This window comes from Bufo bufo, chromosome 6 (genome assembly GCF_905171765.1).
Source record: "Bufo bufo chromosome 6, aBufBuf1.1, whole genome shotgun sequence".
In the NCBI taxonomy this organism is placed as follows: domain Eukaryota; kingdom Metazoa; phylum Chordata; class Amphibia; order Anura; family Bufonidae; genus Bufo; species Bufo bufo.
In genome coordinates this window covers 385335732-385354985 of record NC_053394.1, presented here as the reverse complement: position 1 = coordinate 385354985, position 19254 = coordinate 385335732, and the positions used below count along the sequence as shown (strand labels likewise).

The 19254-nt window shown below is 46.6% G+C and overlaps 1 protein-coding gene and 1 long non-coding RNA gene across 2 annotated transcripts in view; both read right to left on the bottom strand.

The window, feature by feature from the left end:
- LOC121003524 (zinc finger protein 585A-like) overlaps window positions 1-19254 on the bottom strand; it is a 295023-nt gene that overhangs the window by 22133 nt on the left and 253636 nt on the right. The gene's annotated exons all lie outside the window — the stretch shown is intronic.
- Window positions 67-17913, bottom strand: LOC121003572. The gene is made up of 3 exons (XR_005779513.1): window positions 17777-17913; window positions 218-361; window positions 67-88 (listed from the first exon to the last, which is right to left on the bottom strand). It is a non-coding gene; the product is annotated as an uncharacterized LOC121003572 (long non-coding RNA).

Genomic DNA, 19254 nt, shown 5'->3' with positions numbered 1-19254 from the left:
CCATGATTGGGCTCAGGGTTCTTCTCCATCCTTCAGACACAGGGGCCTGACAGCGCTCACTAGAGGTCTTCTTAACTACTGTGTAGTCCTGGTTATGGAGAGACACAGTAATAAATATCACTCCATACATCTCCAGAGTCCCTCACCTCTCCAGTCATGTCCATCTGTTAGTAACATAGAGAAGATGATGTAATGTGACATCATCAGAATCTCTCACCTCTCCAGTAAGCCGGAAGAGGATCTCTAGGGTGAGATTTATTATACTCTCCACCATCTTGTCCCTGTCCATCCTTGTCGGGTCAATCAGGAGAAGGATCTTATATAGAAGATCTCCACTGAGCAGATCCTATAATGTAGGAACCTAAATGGAAAGAAAATGACACAATGGAAAATCCTACAAAATCCCATGTAAAATACAATAACTGGAGATAAGAGGAGACATCGGAGGAGATAATAAAGTGTAGATGTTGTGTTCTCTCTTTTTATATGGATCGAAACATGTGTGAGGTCAAGGCAGTTTCATGATAGGTCATAAAATCCAATATATATAAAATACTAAACATAAGTTGATCAACAAGTCATAATACTGGGAATACAAAAAAATATAGAATAAAATGAAGACAGACCTGCAGAGCGAACTAACACCCAGGAATGAAGATCACATTAGCCCTTTTACACTACATGTGTCTATTTTATTCTATATTTTTTTATTCCCAGTTTTATGACTTGTTGATCAACTTGGATGTTTAGTATTTTCTATATATTGGATTTTATAATCTAGATCATTTGTAGGTTTCATTTGTTGGTATATAGAACATCTGAAGAAACCGCAGGGTGTGCATTGTGAATGACTAGAATACTACAAAAACATCCTGACGCGGTCCGGCCCAGGTTCTGATATCAGCACAGCTCCGGATAAGGAGAGATTGGTCCCTCATTTTTATACTATTTCAACCACTGAGGAAGAAAACATACAGTTTCGAAATACATCTGGTGTAACTGCGGTATTAATCCATCGAGTGCAACTGCGGCACCAACCTATTGAGAGGAATAAACGTATCCTTCATACCATTCCGGACACTGAAACAGAAGAAGTCGGCGTTCCCGTATGCCTACTACACATGCGCAAGTAAGTATGCCACAACACGAAAGAACTATAGGATCCAGCAGCGCATCAAGATCATAGGTAAGCAGAGGTCTTCAATATCAGATTGGGGGGGGGATCCGACACCCCCAGTCGATCAGCTGTATGAAGGCACACACTATGCTCTTCTGCCGTCTCCCTTCCTGCTTGCCATAGACATGATAGGAAGACGGCACGCACTTTCTCCTCATACAGCTGACTTGTGGGGGTGCCGGATGTCGAATCCCCGCCAATTCGATACTGATGACCTATCATGAGGATAGGTCATCAATATTAAAAGCCCGGAGAACCCCTTTAAAAAGGTTTGGGAAATTTGCATACAAATTTAAATTGTTTCGAAACATCTAAGCCTGTTCTAAAAAAATAAAATGACACTTACAGAATGAGGAACATAAAGCAGACATATGGGGGATGTAAAGTAATAACTGGTTTACGAGGTATCACTATCTGCCGGAAAAGCAGAGGAATTAAAATTTTGAAAACTGCATTTTTCCAAATTTTTTCTGAAGGGGTTAATGCAGGGAAATCTAACCGCAGTTTGTCTATCATTTGACCATCACACATAATAAAGATGGCGGTTTAATACCTACATGGTGTAGAGATTGTTAGTGAAATATCCCTTCACCTATAATTGTTGGAATCCAAATTAAAAGGGATTCGAGCGCTCGGGAAATGGACACAAACATTGGATGCATGTGAATAAGATTTCTCTTTAATTCAAAGACAAGTTCACAATAATATAAGCTTGAAACAGAAAAACCCATCACATGACAAACATGACATTTGCGGTTACAAGATATAAATCATAAGACCATACCAGACCATATAAGCACATACGTATGTTTCCATTCCTCTCTCCTCTTCCCCCGCACTTCCTGAGACACAGACAGATAGCTCTGCTAGAGAGGAACCTGTGGGGAGGGGTGTGTGGGTGTGCGATCAACACACAAACTGACTTTTTTACCTTGTTTTTAGTTTTATTATTGTCTATTTAACCCTGTAAGCTCCATTTAGGACCTGACCTAAATCTCCCATATACACAAGATGGAGGACATGTTCATACAAAATTGATTCTCATCCCTTACAAGATGGGTTTGCACGGCTGATCGGTGACGAAGACTTCTGGAGGTTCAGGACGTGGACTCTGACACCGGAGGGACTGAATGAAGAAATACAAGGAATTCCAGAATCTCTTCAATTCTCCGGGTCATTCTGCCCTTCTCCAATATGGAACATTAATACTCCTCATTATGTGCGCATGCGCTGCACTCTGATTGGCTCCTCCTCCCCTGTGTTGGCATGGTGAGCATGAGACCACCGCTTCCTGTCCTGCTTGCCTGCTTGCTTCCTGTGTGTCCTCTTAGTGCCGGGGTTTCCCTCTTGTACGCGCATGCACCACATAAATAAGTGGTGAGTATTATATTATACACTGATATAAAATACACACAGCAGTGCCAACCCCAAGTTGAAGGCAGCAGCTGAAACGCGTGTCGGGGAGGACACATCCTCTACAGATGTCTGTCATATGGGTTGGTGATTTTACTATTGTTTGTCACTTTACTTGTGAATTTCCTTTCTCCGTTCTACGATTTCTGTCTCGTCAGCGCCTCACAATGGAGACCTGTGCACTTCTTCTCCGTTATTATTATTTCTCTATTTATTAATATTTTTTTGGAGCCCGTTATTAGTGTTGAGCAAGCATGCTCGGCCAAATACCTGTTTGGCTCGAGCATCGCTATGTTCTGCACATGGTGGTACTCGGCCGAGTACCACATGTGCTTGAGCGCCATGCTCGAGTCTCCTGCCCGCAAGATTTGCGGCTGCTAAGCAGCCAATAAACGTGCAGGTAAGTACTGCCATCACTGTAATGGCAGTAGCCTTGTTGGCTACTGGCATTACAGTGATTGGCTGGCCGTAACACGTCATCGGGTGCTATATAACACGCGATGACGCGGGTTTGCCTCATTGTGAGTCAGGGAGATCTGCGCTTAGGAAGGGACAGATAGTTTTGGGAGTGTGATCGCAATATATTGGATAGAAAAACGTTTCAAAGACCCAAAAGTCCTTTTAAGGACTATTGTGTGTGGTGGCAGGCTAGCAGCAATATAATTTAACTAGCAATTTTTTTTCGATACTTTACAATACTTTTTCAATAGAAGGTGTCTGCAGTGTCTTGCGACATCTGTGCTGCAATACCTTCTGTGTGTCAGGGCCAGATATTGGGAAAAATATTACTGACAAATATATATATTTTTTTCCATAATTTATCCACACTTTGCCTATAAATGGTGTCTGCAGTGAATTGTCACATCTGCGCTGCAAGCGCGTGTGTGTATGTCATGGCCAGATATTATAACATATAACATTTAATATGAAGAAGGTGAGCAGTAAGGGACGGGGAAGTGGCTGTTCTGTTGATGGTGCACGCAGAGGCCGTGGCCCTGGGTGCAGTGAAACCGTGCCTGCTGCCAGAGCACAAGAAAAACAATCATCCAAGATAAAAATAAGGGGTTGGGTCAGCACAACCTGCTGCAGGTGCACATCACTATGGCGAAATACATATACAAACGGAAAATGCAAATGTGATCGCACACTACATCCAGCACTCTGCCCTCCATGCTGGATGAGACATTGGTTTATATTTTGGCCAAAGCATAGTAAGCCACTCACCGCGTCAAGGCTGTCTCATGAGTGGTCCCTAACTCTTGTTCCTACCTGTTCATGTGGCTGTCATGGCCCATGAACAGGTAGGAACAAGAGTTAGGGACCACTCATGAGACAGCCTTGACGCGGTGAGTGGCTTACTATGCTTTGGCCAAAATATAAACCAATGTCTCATCCAGCATGGAGGGCAGAGTGCTGGATGTAGTGTGCGATCACATTTGAATCATCCAAGATACCTAGCTTCGTGTCCTAGTTTGCACTCTTGAAGTCAGCCTAGTGCGAGCAGGTGGTCGGTTGGATTGCAGCAGATAGTGCTTCCAGTTGGTTAAAGAGGACCTTTCACCAGAGGAAAGCCTCTAAACTAACTATACAGAAGTGTAGAGCGGCGCCCAGGGATCCCGCTGCACTTACTGTTGTCCCCGGGCGCCGCTCCGTTCGCCCGGTATAGCCTCCGGTATGTAAGTATTTAGGCTCCACCCACTTGATCCTGCCGGCGTCTTCTTCTCCTATGCTGTAGCGCTGGCCAATCGCAGCGCTCAGCTCATAGCCAAGTGGGTGGAGCCTAACTACTTACATACCGGAGGCTATACCGGGCGAACGGAACGGCGCCCGGGGATAACAGTAAGTGCAGCGGGATCCCTGGGAGCCGCTCTACACATCTGTATAGTTAGTTTAGAGGCTTTCCTCTGGTGATCCTCCTTCCTCCCACCATTTACAGTCTAGCCAAACAAGTGATCCCACACTCAGATATTCCGAGGACCTCTTTGCATTGCCATTAATTGATTTGGCCCTCTCGCAAAGCACGCTTGAAGAGGGACCTGAGATCTTGTGCCCAGATTCCCAACCTCTTGAGCATCCAGAGTCAAAAGAACATGACGCTGGGGAATGAGGTGGATGATAATGAGACACAGTTGCCAATGACTCAACCGCAATTACTGTCTCAAGAGGTTGAGGAAGAAGATGACACACAGTTGTCAATCACTGAGGTTGTGGTTAGGTCAACAAATCAAAAGGATGATCAGAGTGAGTAAGTGGAAGAGGAGGTGCTGGACGATGAGGTCACTGACCCAACCTGGGAAGGTGGCAACAAGCCGAGCGAGGAGAGCAGTACAGAGGGGGAGTGATCTGCAGCACTGCAACAGGTTGGAAGAGGCAGTGGGGTGGCAAAAGTTAGAAGGCGGGCACCACCGAACAAGTCCACAACTGTTCCACGGAGCACCTCTTGCATAAATCTCCCTTGCCAAGGGGTATGTGTTCGGCAGTATGGCGCTTTTTTGAGGAAAGTGCGGACGACAAAAGAATAGTATTTTGCTACCTGTGCCACACCAAAATGAGCCAGGGAGTGAACACTAGCAACCTCACCACCACCAGCATGATCCGCCACATTGCATCAAAGCACCTTAATAGGTGGGCCGAACGCCTGGGTCCATAATCTGTCTGCGGGTCACATACCGGCCTCATCTTCCCCTGTGTTACGTGCTGGCCAATCCCCTGTCCAAGACGCAGGCCTGGATGCCTCCAGCCCTGCACCTGGACCTTTGCAAGAACCATCAGCGAGCACATACACTTCCCTGTCCCAGTGCAGCATCCAAATGTCATTACCCCAGGCATTTGAATGCAAGCACAAATACCTAGCCACCCACCCACAGGCCATAGCACTAAATGTGCAGCTTTCCAAATTACTGGCCCTGGAAATGTTGCCATTTAGTCTTGTGGACACTGAGGCCTTCCGTAGCCTAATGTCGGCGGCCATCCCTCGGTATGCAGTCCCCAGCCGCCACTATTTTTCAAGATGTGCTGTGCCAGCCTTACACTAACATGTGTCCCTTAACATAACACGTGCCCTGACCAATGCAGTTACTGGGAAGGTCCACTTAACTATGGACACAAATGACAAGTGCTTCTTGGCCAGGGACGCTACATTTCCCTGACGGCACACTGGGTGAATGTTGTGGAGGCCAGGAGCAACTCGTACCCTGGGATGGCACAGGTGCTATCGGCGCCAAAGATTGCAGGCCCTACTTCCATCAGGGTTTCCGCAAGCACCTACATTAGTGGCTCCAACCCCCACTTCTCCTCCTCCTCCTCAACTCTCTGAATTATCCACTTGCAGCACCAGTCAGTAGCTGGAAGCAGTATAGCACTGCAGTGGGGAAACGGCAACAGGCTGTGCTAAAGCTGATCTGCCTAGGTGACAAACAGCACACCGCCGCAGAGCTGTGGCAGGGGATTAGAGACCAGACTGAGCTGTGGCTCTCGTCACTCAACCTAGAAACAGGCATGGTTGTGGAATACCAGCTGCAACATGATAGTCGCCTTTTCTGTCAGCTTCCGCTATTCACAAGCGAGGAGTGGATATGGAAGGTTTTACGCAACTTTGAGGAATCAACACAGATGGTGAGCAGCGATAACGCCATTATCAGCGTCACCATCCCACTTCTGTGTCTACTCAAACGCTCGCTGCTTACAATTAAGGACGACGCTGTTCATGTGGAAGAGGTGGAAATGGAGGAGGACATTACACAGGTTGATGATAGCCAGACCACCCTCAGTTCGCCTTCTCAGGGCGAATTGGAGGCTGATAAGGAGGAGGAGCAGGAGACGGTTGACACAGCTACAGAGCGTAGTACCCATGGAAGTTTAATTTCATTTGTTCTGCGTGGGTGGGCAGAAGAGGATGAGGAGATTGGGAGTGATCCTTCTGATGACTACAGTGAAGTCTCGCCTGTTGGTACTCTGGCACAGATGGCTGACTTCATGTTAGGCTGCCTTTCCCGCGACCCGCGCGTTATACGCATTTTAAACAACACGGATAACTGGTTGTTCACCCTTCTCGACCCCCGCTACAAAGAGAACTTCTCATCTCTCATTCCTCTGGTGGAGAGGATGAGCAAAATGGTGCAATACCAGAAGATCCTTTTTGAAAAATTGCTCCAAAATTTTCCATCTGACAACGCTTGCGGCATAGTCAGTGCTCCAGACAAAAAAAAATGACCAGGAGCCATTGGCTCCTAAACTAAAAAATTTAGGAGCCAAATTACATTTTTTAGTCGCCAAATTTAAAATGCATATAATAAAAAAAAAAGGACTTTGAGAAGATGAGACGCAGGTGCACTACATATAGGAGAAAACAGCACCACATGCCTCTCACATCCAGGGACATTTTCTGGGGAACAAGGTGACTAAAAATGGCGAATTGCGTGGTTTAGAGGTTTTTTTTTCTGTTACTGCCTTCACCGAGCGGAAATATTTTTTAATATTTTAATAGCTCACACTTTTTGGGACGTGGCGATATGTAATATGTTCTTTATGGTTTGTAAATTTTATATGTAAAACTGGGAAGGGGGCCATTTAAACTTTTAGTATTTTGGTGTTTTTTTTAACTTTTTATTTAATAACCATTTCTTCCCTTAGGGACTTGAACCTGGATCTTTTCTTCCCTTGTCCTATTCACCCTGATAGAGCTCTATCAGGGTGAATAGGACCTCACACATCTCCCTGCTGCCCTGGGCATAGTGCACACAGCAGCAGGGAGCTGAACATGGCAGCCAGGGCTTCAGTAGCATCCTGGCTGCCATGGTAACGATCTGAGCCCCAGCAGTGTAATCTGCCACTGCCACCACTGGAGGTGATGGGGACCCTGTGGCCACCATGTAACAATGGGAGGGGGGGTGGGGGGACTTGTGGCTAGTGATAATGGGGGGGGGGGGGGGGGGAGAGGCTTTGGGAGAGCGCACTGCACCACCAATGAATGTCTAAAGAGGACCTTTCGTGGGTCCAAAGAATAAGAACTTATCAGCAGGCTGCATAGAGCGGCGCCCAGGCATCTAAGTGCACTTACTATTATTCCTGGGCGCCGCTCCGTTCGTCCGCTGTGGCCCCCGGTATTTTCAGCATTCAGAGGAAGGAGGAGGAGACGCCAGTGTGTCCAATCACAGCGCAGAGCTCAGAGCCAGGGAGGTTTTTTTTCCTCCCTGGCTCTGAGTTCTGTGCTGTGATTGGACAGCGCTGCTGTTATGGAGACGGAGACACACTGGCGTCTCCTCCTCCTTCCTCTGAATGCTGAAAATACCGGGGGCCACAGCGGACGAACGGAGCGGCGCCCAGGAATAATAGTAAGTGCACTTAGATCCCTGGGCGCCGCTCTATGCAGCCTGCTACTTAGTTCATATTCTTTGGACCCATGAAAGGTCCTCTTTGACTCATTTATACAAGTGTCTGCAGCGGTATCACAGACCCAGCACCCGGCCTCAATAACAGGGCATGCGATCTGGGGCACCTGAGGGGTTAATGGCCGCGGATCACATGCGCTGTTATAGAGGCCGGGTGCCGGGTCTGTGATACCGCTGCCGACACTTATGTTTTACATTCATTGGGGGCGCAGTGGCGACAACTCCTCCCCTCCTCCTCCCCTGCTATATCCCCATTGGTGGCGCAGTGGCGACAGCTCCTCCCCTCCTCCTCCCTGCTATATCCCCATTGGTGGTAGTGGCGGCCGCGTCACAGTGGAGAGGGAGGGACTCCTTCCTTCTCCACTGTGCCGTGTGCTAGTGAAGAGAACTTAGGCTGCGCAGGATCGCGGCGGTACAGTCGCAAATGGCGACAAGACTAAAAAGTCTTGTCGCCATCTGCAAATTTTGAGGCGCATTGGCGACCGTTTTGGTCGCCATCTGGAGCCCTGATAGTCCGTGCTTCCTTGGCCAACCGAGGAGGGGAGACAAGGGGAACACACACCAGTTCCAACAGAGGCAGGGCAACACTCTCCAAAGCCTGGGACAGTTTCATGACACCCCGCCAGCACCCTCACCCTGATGTGCGGCCTACTGCCACAAGGAGAGAAACATTTTGGTAGATGGTGAAGGAGTACATAGCAGACCGTGTCAGCGTCCTCAAATCTTTTACAGGGTCAGCTCACATGCAGGCCCTCGCATATAATGTTTTACAGGGTCAGCTCACCTGCAGGCCCATAACTCAAATCTTTTACAGGGTCAGCTCATCTGCAAGCCCGCAACTCATGCTGCCTTGCTTTGAAGTAGTAGCCGTAGCCGTTTATCAGGCTCCCTCTCCGAAATCGAACAATGATTCCCCTTTACCAGTGGTCACCATGTTAGGCGCATAAAAGAACATCGAAAGTTGATAGGGAAGATATACAAATAGATCGTGACGTGCGATCAGGCAGACGTTATCTAGAGTCAACAAAGCGGCAGCAGGGCCTCTCCTGTATAACGTTTCCTCATCCAAAATACTGCAGTGACATTCCCTGTAATTTTGTATTACTCATTCCAATAACAGGGCATCTTAAGAGTCCTGTATTGTTATTTATCGTCACTATCTCCCTGAGTCGGGAGTGTGCGATTTGCGCAACACGTGCTTGCCTTCCTTGGATGTGTTAGCCGTTTCTCAGGCTCCCTCTCCGGAATCAAACACTGATTATCCGTTACCCATAGTTTACATAGTGTTGTTTGCACCAGGAGCGTGTCACACAGGGGCCTGGCCTTGGTGGAGTAAAGGCCCTAGATATAGGTGGCCATCAAGTTAGTTGGTGGACACCAAGACAGTTAGCTTAGCTGGCTCCAGCTAGTCTGGGGCGGGCTTTTACTGGGAACAGGCAATGTGTTGAGTGGGTGCCCGTTCCCCATGCTCCAGTCTGGGATTTTGGAAAATGCCCATGTCCAGGTATGGTATTTAATCCTGTTGCTGGTCTTGGGTGGGGCTCCCAGTCTGGGGAAGGAGACAGTTTTTGTGAAACACAGTTCTGCCGGAGGGTCTGGAAGAGGTCTCAGCTGGGCTGGCTGAGGGGCCACGGGGCTAGGTGCTAGCCGGATTGTTGGGGGACGCTGTGACGCTTGGGCGCCAGTGGTCATCAAGGCCGAAGTCGGGAGAACTACTGGGCCACACTCCCCCATAAAGGCACTGGACTTTAGACCGTGTGTGAACGGTGCTTTAGGCGAGTCAGGTTATGTTATGTTTAGTTAGAGCCCAGCCGGGCAGGTGTTTATTTGTATCATTATGTTTGTTTTGCTGAGGTGCCAAATAAAGTGATGTTTGGACCTGAAACTTGGTGTCTGGTGAAGATACTTGTGTGAATGGCCCCCGGAAAAGAGCTAACCCCCCACAGGGTGTATCAGAGTGCCTCTTTCTTGTAATTTTTTGTAAATATTCAGGAAATAATGTTTTCTATCAATTTTTACTCTAAAATCGATTTTTCCCCCCCCCTTGTTTTTGTGCATATTATTGTCATTATGTAAAAGTGGTGTACTATTTGGACAACATAGTTCCCAGCAGCGACCAGCGAGTCCAAGATGCATCCATAAATCCCCCCAATGCTGTTACAGAACCATTTCAGTGGTGTTACCAACAATTTCTGACATTTTCTTATGAACCAGGCACCCTCCCCTCTTCAGAGCAGTGGATACCTGGTTTAAGGCTCGGGTTCTCCCATTGACTTCTGTTATACTTGGGTGCTCGGTCACCCGAATATCACTATGTGTTCGGCCCGAGCACCAAAGCACTGCTTGATCAACACTGCCCGTTATATCATATTTATCATCTACGAGCAGAATTGCCAGCTTCAGACCGCCCCCCATAACAGTGACATCCACAGCGCCCCCCATAACAGTGACATCCACAGAGACCCCCATAACAGTGACATCCACAGTGCCCCCATAACAGTGACATCCACAGTGCCCCCATAACAGTGACATCCACAGTGCCCCCATAACAGTGACATCCACAGTGCCCCCATAACAGTGACATCCACAGTGCCCCCATAACAGTGACATCCACAGTGCCCCCATAACAGTGACATCCACAGCCGCCACATAACAATGTCATCCACAGTGTTAAATGAATTCGGCCACTGATCTCACACTGCCAACATACAGAAGGTGTTACCCCACATCATATACATTTCAGTTAAGCCCGGCCCAAATTCTTTTAACCCTTTAAAAACACCAGTTACTTATTGAAATCAGTGACATTGTCCGTCTGTCCACTTTGTGCCCAGAACCTGTTTGGGCTGAACTCCCCTGCATATGGTGCGGGCACCACCCTCTGTATGTCACCAGTGTGAGATCAGTGCCCGAATCCATTTCATTCAGTAGACATCGCTTATCTGGACTTTAGTAAGGCTTTTGATACTGTCCCACACAGAAGGCTTATCAATAAATTGCAGTCTTTGGGCTTGGACTCCAATATTGTTGAATGGATTAGGCAGTGGCTGAGGGACAGACAACAGAGGGTTGTAGTCAATGGAGTATATTCAGACCATGGTCTTGTTACCAGTGGGGTAACTCAGGGATCTGTTCTGGGACCCATATTGTTTAATATAAACTCACCTGAAGAATTATTAGGAACACCATACTAATACGGTGTTGTACCCTCTTTTGCCTTCAGAACTGCCTTAATTCTACGTGGCATTGATTCAACAAGGTGCTGATAGCATTCTTTAGAAATGTTGGCCCATATTGATAGGATAGCATCTTGCAGTTGATGGAGATTTGAGGGATCCACATCCAGGGCATGAAGCTCCCGTTCCACCACATCCCAAAGATGCTCTATTGGGTTGAGATCTGGTGACTGTGGGGGCCATTTTAGTACAGTGAACTCATTGTCATGTTCAAGAAACCAATTTGAAATGATTTGAGCTTTGTGACATGGTGCATTATCCTGCTGGAAGTAGCCATCAGAGGATGGATACATGTTCTCATTCTGTTTACGCCAAATTTGGACTCTACCATTTGAATGTCTCAACAGAAATCGAGACTCATCAGACCAGGCAACATTTTTCCAGTCTTCAACAGTCCAATTTTGGTGAGCTCGTGCAAATTGTAGCCTCTTTTTCCTATTTGTAGTAGAGATGAGTGGTACCCGGTGGGGTCTTCTGCTGTTGTAGCCCATCCGCCTCAAGGTTGTGCGTGTTGTGGCTTCACAAATGCTTTGCTGCATACCTCGGTTGTAACGAGTGGTTATTTCAGTCAACGTTGCTCTTCTATCAGCTTCAATCAGTCGGCCCATTCTCCTCTGACCTCTAGCATCCACAAGGCATTTTTGCCCACAGGACTGCCGCATACTGGATGTTTTTCCCTTTTCACACCATTCTTTGTAAACCCTAGAAATGGTTGTGCGTGAAAATCCCAGTAACTGAGCAGATTGTGAAATACTCAGACCGGCCCGTCTGGCACCAACAACCATGTCACGCTCAAAATTGCTTAAATCACCTTTCTTTCCCATTCTGACATTCAGTTTGGAGTTCAGGAGATTGTCTTGACCAGGAGCACCCCCCTAAATGCATTGAAGCAACTGCCATGTGATTGGTTGACTAGATAATTGCATTAATGAGAAATAGAACAGGTGTTCCTAATAATTCTTTAGGTGAGTGTATATCGCAGAAGGCCTCGATGGTAAGGTGTGTCTTTTTTCTGATGACACAAAGATTTCTAACAGGGTTGATGTTCCTGGAGGGATACACCAAATGGAAAAGGACTTAGGAAAACTAGAGGAATGGTCAAAAATCTGGCAACTAAAATTTAATGTGGATAAGTGCAAGATAATGCACCTGGGGCGTAAGAACCCAAGAGCAGAATATAAAATCAGTGATACAGTCCTAACCTCAGTATCTGAGGAAAGGGATTTAGGGGCCATTATTTCAAAAGACTTAAAGGTAGGCAGACAATGTCACAGAGCAGCAGGAAATGCTAGCAGAATGCTTGGGTGTATAGGGAGAGGCATTACCAGTAGAAAGAGGGAGGTGCTCATGCCGCTCTACAGAGCACTAGTGAGACCTCATCTAGAGTATTGTGCGCAGTACTGGAGACCATATCTCCAGAAGGATATTGATACTTTGGAGAGAGTTCAGAGAAGAGCTACTAAACTGGTACATGGATTGCAGGATAAAACTTACCAGGAAAGATGAAAGGACCTTAACATGTATAGCTTGGAAGAAAGACGAGACAGAGGGGATATGATAGAAACTTTTAAATACATAAAGGGAATTAACAAGGTAAAAGAGGAGAGAATATTTAAAAGAAGAAAAACTGCTACAAGAGGACATAGTTTTAAATTAGAGGGGCAAAGGATTAAAAGTAATATAAGGAAGTATTACTTTACTGAGAGAGTAGTGGATGCATGGAATAGCCTTCCTGCAGAAGTGGTAGCTGCAAATACAGTGGAGGAGTTTAAGCATGCATGGGATAGGCATAAGGCCATCCTTCATATAAGATAAGGGCCGGGGGCTATCCATAGTACTCAGTATATTAGATGGGCCAAATGGTTCTTATCTGCCGACACATTCTATGTTTCTATGTGCCCGTCTTTTGTATTTTAATGCCGCTTTCATCTGATTTCCCCTCAGGACGCTCACTGCAACTTTTGAATAAGAAATCAACTTCAGCCTCGTGTCCCGTATTTATATATCCTTAGGGTGTGATCCTCTTCTTGTAGAGCCACTCATTTTTATCCAGTCATGTTTTTAGTGATTTTTAGAAAAGTATGAATTCTTATGCTTTGGCCGTTCCAGTCCCCTGCTCCAGTCCACGTCTCTGGATATGTCTTCTATATAACGCCCCCTGTTCCAATCCACGTCTGAGATCTCCTGGATATGTCTTCTATATAACGCCCCCTGCTCCAGTCCACGTCTCTGAGATCTCCTGGATATGTTTTCTATATAACACCCCTGCTCCAGTCCACGTCTCTGAGATCTCCTGGATATGTTTTCTATATAACGCCCCCTGTTCCAGTCCACTTCTCTTAAATATCCTGGATATGTCTTCTATATAACACCCCCTGCTCCAGTCCACTTCTCTAATCTCCTGGATATGGCTTCTATATAACACCCCCTCCTCCAGTCCACATCTCTTAGATCTCCTGGATATGTCTTCTATATAACGCCCCCTGTTCCAGTCCACATCTCTGAAATCTCCTGGATATGTCTTCTATATAACCTCCCCTGCTCCAGTCCACTGCTCTGAGATCTCCTGGATATGTCTTCTATATAACACCTCCTGCTCCAGTCTACGTCTCTGAGATCTCCTGGATATGTCTTCTATATAACGCCCCCTGCTCCAGTCTACGTCTCTGAGATCTCCTGGATATGTCTTCTATATAACGCCCCCTCCTCCAGTCCATGTCTCTGAGATCTCCTGGATATGTCTTCTATATAACGCCCCCTGCTCCAGTCTACGTCTCTGAGATCTCCTGGATATGTCTTCTATATAACACCCCCTGCTCCAGTCCACGTCTCTGAGATCTCCTGGATATGTCTTCTATATAACGTGCCCTGCTCCAGTCCAAGTTCTGAGATCTCCTGGATATGTCTTCTATATATTGCCCCCTGTTCCAGTCCACGTCTCTTAGATCTCCTGGATATGTCTTCTATATAAGGCTTCCTGCTCCAGTCCATGTCTCTGAGATCTCCTGGATATGTCTTCTATATAACGCCCCCTGCTCCAGTCCACGTCTCTGAGATCTCCAGGATATGTCTTCTATATAAACGCCCCCTGCTCCAGTCCACGTCTGTGAGATCTCCTGGATATGTCTTCTATATAACGCCCCCTGCTCCATTTAACGTCTCTGAGATCTCCTGGATATGTCTTCTATATAATGTCCCCTGCTCCAGTCCAAGTTCTGAGATCTCATGGATATGTCTTCTATATAACGCCCCCTGCTCCAGTCCACGTCTGTGAGATCTCCTGGATATGTCTTCTATATAACGCCCCCTGCTCCAGTCCAAGTTCTGAGATCTCATGGATATGTCTTCTATATAACGCCCCCTGTTCCAGTCCACGTCTCTGAGATCTCCTGGATATGTCTTCTATATAACGCCCCCTCCACCAGTCCACGTCTCTGAGACCTCCTGGATATGTCTTCTATATAACGCCCCCTGTTCCAGTCCACGTCTCTGACATCTCCTGGATATGTCTTCTATATAACGTCCCCTGCTCCAGTCCACGTCTCTGAGATCTCCTGGTTATGTCTTCTATACAGGGTGGGCCATTTATATGGATACACCTTAATAAAATGGGAATGGTTGGTGATATTAACTTCCTGTTTGTGGCACATTAGTATATGTGAGGGGGGAAACTTTTCAAGATGGGTGGTGACCATGGCGGCAATTTTGAAGTTGGCCATTTTGAATTTAACTTTTGTTTTTTCAATAGGAAGAGGGTCATGTGACACATCAAACTTATTGGGAATTTCACAAGAAAAACAATGGTGTGCTTGGTTTTAACGTAACTTTATTCTTTCATGAGTTATTTACAAGTTTCTCTTTGTTTACAGCCATTGACATGTCGCTGAGGTTAACACGTGAGGAGCGGATAGAAATTGTGTTGATGTCTGGTGAACGCAGTAACCGGGTCATTGCAGCAGATGTCAATGCAAGACACCCTACGAGACCACCCATCTCCCATGCTACAGTTAGCAAACTGCTTGCTAAGTTTCGTGAAACTGGTTCAGTGTTGGATTTGCCAAAATGTGGACGCATGAAATCTGTCTCTAATGAAGAAACATCAGTGGCTGTCCTAGCTTCATTCAGCAAGAGCCCACAGCGTAGCACTCGCCGCATGTCACTGGAGAGTGGCATTAGTCGAACATCCCTTCGGCGGATATTAGCTACTCACAAATGGCACCCTTACAAACTCCAGCTACTGCAGCATCTCAACGAGGATGACTCAGATCGGCGCACTGAATTTGCAGAATGGGCAAATAAAAAATTGGAACAGGACCCTCAGTTTACGCAGAAGATTTTGTTCAGTGATGAGGCAAACTTTTATGTGAATGGTGAAGTTAACAAACAAAACCACCGCTATTGATCTGACACTAACCCACATTGGATAGATCCCTCCAAGACTGTTGGAACAAAAAAATTGATGGTATGGTGTGGTATATGGGGTACAAAGATAGTGGGGCCATTCTTCATCAATGGAAACCTCAAGGCCACTGGATATGCAAAATTGCTACATGATGATGTGTTTCCTTTATGCACTGAAGCTGGCACGTTCCCTGAGTTTTTCCAGCAAGATGGTGCACCACCACATTATGGGTGTCAGGTCCGAGCATTCCTAGATAAACAGTTTCCTGGAAAGTGGATTGGTCGTCGTGGGCCAGTTGAATGGCCCCCAAGGTCTCCCGATCTGACCCCCTTAGACTTTTATCTTTGGGGTCATCTGAAGGCAATTGTCTATACTGTGAAGATACGAGATGTGCAGCACCTGAAACTATGGATACTGGAAGCCTGTGTTAGCATTTCTCCTGCGGTGTTGCTATCAGTGTGTGAAGAGTGGGAGAAAAGGGTTGCATTGACAATCCAACACAATGGGCAGCACATTGAACACATTTTATAAGTGGTCAGAAACTTGTAAATAACTCATGAAAGAATAAAGTTACGTTAAAACCAAGCACACCATTGATTTTCTTGTGAAATTCCCAATAAGTTTGATGTGTCACATGACCCTCTTTCTATTGAAAAAACAAAAGTTGGATTCATAATGGCCGACTTCAAAATGGCCGCCATGGTCACCACCCATCTTGAAAAGTTTCCCCGTTCACATATACTTATGTGCCACAAACAGGAAGTTAATATCACCAACCATTCCCATTTTATTAAGGTGTATCCATATAAATGGCCCACCCTGTATAACGCTCCCTCCTCCAGTCCACGTCTCTGAGATCTCCTGGATATGTCTTATATATAACGCCCCCTCCTCCAGTCCACGTCTCTGAGATCTCCTGGATATGTCTTCTATATAACGCCCCCTGCTCCAGTCCACGTCTCTGAGATCTCCTGGATATGTCTTCTATATAATGCCCCCTCCTCCAGTCCACGTCTCTGAGATCTCCTGGATATGTCTTCTATATAACGCCCCCTGCTCCAGTCCACGTCTCTGAGGTCTCCTGGATATGTCTTCTATATAATGCCCCCTCCTCCAGTCCACGTCTCTGAGATCTCCTGGATATGTCTTCTATATAACGCCCCCTGCTCCAGTCCACGTCTCTGAGGTCTCCTGGATATGTCTTCTATATAACGCCCCCTGCTCCAGTCCACGTCTCTGAGATCTCCTGGATATGTCTTCTATATAACGCCCCCTCCTCCAGTCCACGTCTCTGAGATCTCCTGGATATGTCTTCTATATAATGCCCCCTGCTCCAGTCCACGTCTCTGAGATCTCCTGGATATGTCTTCTATATAACGCCCCCTGCTCCAGTCCACATCTCTGAGATCTCCTGGATATGTCTTCTATATAACGTCCCCTGCTCCAGTCCACGTCTCTGAGATCTCCTGGATATGTCTTCTATATAACGCCCCCTCCTCCAGTCCACATCTCTGAGATCTCCTGGATATGTCTTCTATATAACGTCCCCTGCTCCAGTCCACGTCTCTGAGATCTCCTGGATATGTCTTCTATATAACGCCCTCTGTTCCAGTCCACATCTCTGAGATCTCCTGGATATGTCTTCTATATAACGTCCCCTGCTCCAGTCCACGTCTCTGAGATCTCCTGGATATGTCTTCTATATAACGCCCCCTCCTCCAGTCCACGTCTCTGAGATCTCCTGGATAACGCCCCTGCTCAGTCAACGCCCCCTGTCCAGTCCAGTCTCTGAGATCTCCTGGATTGTTTCTATATAACGCCCCCTGCTCCAGTCTACGTCTCTGAGATTCCTGGATATGTTTTATATAACGCCCCTGCTCCAGTCCACGTCTCTGAGATCTCCTGGATTTGTCTTCTATATAACGTCCCCTCCTCCAGTCCATGTTCTGAGATCTCCTGGATTTGTCTTATATTAACGCCCCCTGCCCTGCTCCAGTCCACGTCTCTGAGATCTCCTGGATATGTCTTCTATAGAAGCCTGCGTGCTTACTTCCTCATTTATGTTCTCGGGAACCTGTTGATTACCAGCAGTCAGAGCTACGGATCTTTCTGGCTGTGGATTCTTAACATGTGTGAATCTGGTGAGTGTTCCACTTACTTGGATGGGGTGTGTCCTCCTCCTCTGACAATCCTTCACCATGGAGCGTCCGGCACTTTTATTTCTTCCAGCGTCTACCGGAGGAGTCAGACTCCAGGCTGTGCTGCCAGAGGAAATAAACATCCTGTGATGATGTCATGACCATGTGACCAAATGTGGGATGAATCAGGCCCCAGGCTCATCTGCAGGAGGAAGTAAAGGACCTGTGGTGATGTCATGACCATGTGACCAAATGTGGGAGGAGTCAGGCTCCAGGCTGTGCTGCAGGAGAAGGTACAGGACCTGTGATGATGTCATGACCATGTGATCAGGTGTGGGCGGAGTCATGGAGATCACATGACCGGGTCTATCTGCTCTGTGTGTGCAGGGCTCTGCTGTGCTGCTTGTAATTCCAGTCTGTATGTAGCAGAGCTGTAGAGCTGTAATGTTTATATGGATGAGCTGTATCCGTGTAATGTCTGTGTAGTTGAGCTGTATATATTTGCAACCAAGTAGTTTATGTGTAATATGCCTCATGTGGCGGAATGCCATGCGAGTGACCCTGGGGTTGATTAATTCCAGGGCATTGAATTAATTCGACCCTCACCTAGAGGGGGTGATTATGATGGGTGCGTACTACAAAAAGAGGCGAGATGGACCTTTCAGCTTAACACTGTACGACCAAAAGGTCTCAATGACCATTTATCCTATACATGTGTTCTATAGATCATTTTGGGGTACCCATGTGTCTTCAGCCCTGGTCTAGTGTTAATTGATACACTGACGGACTTTATGAAGGAACATAATAGGGCATACCCAATTGTATTCTTGCTCCAATTAGTACGGTATCTTCTCTGTTGCTGATTTTACCATTGCAACCATGGTTATTGCCGCCCCCTCATTTGAATACATTATTAGGGTTGATACTGCTGATGTGGATCTGCACTTATTATATGCCCTACTTGTTGTATTATTGTTCATATACAATGGCATATCATTACCATCTATTAGTGGGGGTGTATTTGTAAATACTACTTTTTTCTCTATTTTATTATATACATTTGTGATTATGTACACTTGTCCTTTTTGATTGTGTGCATTCTATTACACAGTTATGGATTTTCCTCTGTAGGTGTTTTTCTGCGAGCCGTATAATGAGCATTGAATCCCTCTCCCACAATGTATCTTGTTCCTGCCATTAGATATATCCGCCTTATGATCCCTGCTTTACCTAAAGGGGACATTTGGTCCCTCTGCACCTCTCCCTCCTCCTTGCAGTACGGGGTTTGTAGCGCGGCGCTTGATATCTTCAGCACTGATTCCGGCACGGACCCGAGTGACTGGGAGGGCAGACACGCGTCTGACATAAGGGTGGGTGGAATCATGACATTTAAATAGCCGGCTTTTCGGCGGCCGCTTCACGGCCATTATAGCGCCCGAATGCTGCCCCTATGTGAGAGGGGTTGTGTGCCTTTACTGCTACTATATTCTAAACCACT